Consider the following 1,774-nt stretch of genomic DNA (forward strand, 5'->3'; position numbering starts at 1 on the left):
CCCAACCTTCCTTCCGAGGAGTGGCTGGTGGGTTTGAACCGCCAGCCTTCTGGTTAGCAGTCAAGTGCCTTAGCCACTACGCTACCAGAGCTCCCTAGTTATTTATAAATAATTATATTTAACTTTAATTTTATATTTTATTTTACACTTTATATTTTAAAATTATATTTTATTTTAATTTTATATTTTTAAATTATATTTTATTTATTTATTGCCTCTCGCCCCTGGCCAACTGACTGGAAGAGATCCATATTTGTATCCATTCCAAAGAAAGGTGATCCCACAGAATGTGGAAATTGTTGAACAATATCATAAATGTCGCATGCAGGTAAAATCTTACTGAAGATAATTCAGAAACAATTGCAGCAGTATATTGACAGAGAACTTCCAGAAATACAAGCTGGATTCAGAAGAGGACATGGAATGTGGGATATCATTGCTGATGTCAGATGGATCTTGGCTCAAAGCAAGGCATAGCAGAGAGATGTTTACTTGTGTTTCATTGACTATGCAAAAGCATTTGATTGTGTGGATCATAACAAATTGTGGATAACATTGAGAAGAATGGGATTCCAGAACACTTAATTATACTCATGAGGAACCTGTACATAGACCAGAAGGCTGTCATTCAAACAGAACAAGGGGACACTGCATGGTTCAAAATCAAGCAGGGAGTGTGTCAGGTTTGTCTCCTTTCACCATATTTATTCAATCTGTATGCTGAGCAAATAATCTGACTATGTGAAAAAGAACGTGGCAAAAGGATTGGAGGAAAAATCATTAACAACCTGCGGTATGCTGACGACACAACTTTGCTTGCTGAAAGTGAGAATGACTTGAAGCACTTACTGATGAAGACTGAAGAATATAGTTTGCAGTATGAATTACATCTCAATATAGACAAAACAAAAATCCTCACAATTGGACCTATAAGCAACATTACAATAAATGAAGAAAAGATTGAAATTGTCAAAGACTTCACATTACTTGGTTCTACAATTGATGCCAATGGAAGCAGCAGTCAGGACATCAGATGATGTATGGCACTGGGCAAATCAGCTGCAAAGGACCTCTTTCAAATGCTGAAGAGCAAAGATGTCTCCTTGAGGACTAAGGTGCACCTGACACAAGCCATGGTATTTTCAATTGTCTCATATACATGTGAGAGCTGGACAATGAATAAGGAACACCAAAGAAGAATTGATGCTTTTGAGCTGTGGTGTTGGCAAAGAATGCTGAAAGTACCATGGTCTGATAAAAGAACTAACAGATCTGTCCTGGAGGAAGTGCAGCCAGAATGCTCCTTGGAAGCGAGAACGGCCAGACTTTGTCTCACCTACTTTGGTCATGTTGTCAGAAGGGGGACCATTCCCTGGAGAAGCATGTCATGCTTGGTAGGTGGAGGGTCGACAAAAGAGGGGGAGGCCTTCAACGAGATGGATTGACACAGTGGCAATGGCAATGGGCTCAAGTATAGCAGGGATTATGGAGCTGGCTCAGTACTGGGTGGTGTTTTGTTCTGCTGTGCATGGGGTCGCTATGAGTCGGAGATGACTTGACACCACCTTACAATGACAACAACATTTATTTATTTGCCATGATAATATCATGGCATTATTCATTCAAATTTTATTGTAGTGAAAATATACATAACAAAATGTATGCCATCTCAACAATTTCTTATGTGGAATTCGGGACGTTGATAACATTCTTCAAGTTGTAAACCACCTATTTAAAGCTGACAATTTGATGAACCACATTCTCTTTTGCAAAG

Source organism: Orycteropus afer, unplaced genomic scaffold (assembly GCF_000298275.1).
Source record: "Orycteropus afer afer isolate SDZICR_OR568_19922 unplaced genomic scaffold, OryAfe1.0 scaffold00040, whole genome shotgun sequence".
Classification (NCBI taxonomy): domain Eukaryota; kingdom Metazoa; phylum Chordata; class Mammalia; order Tubulidentata; family Orycteropodidae; genus Orycteropus; species Orycteropus afer.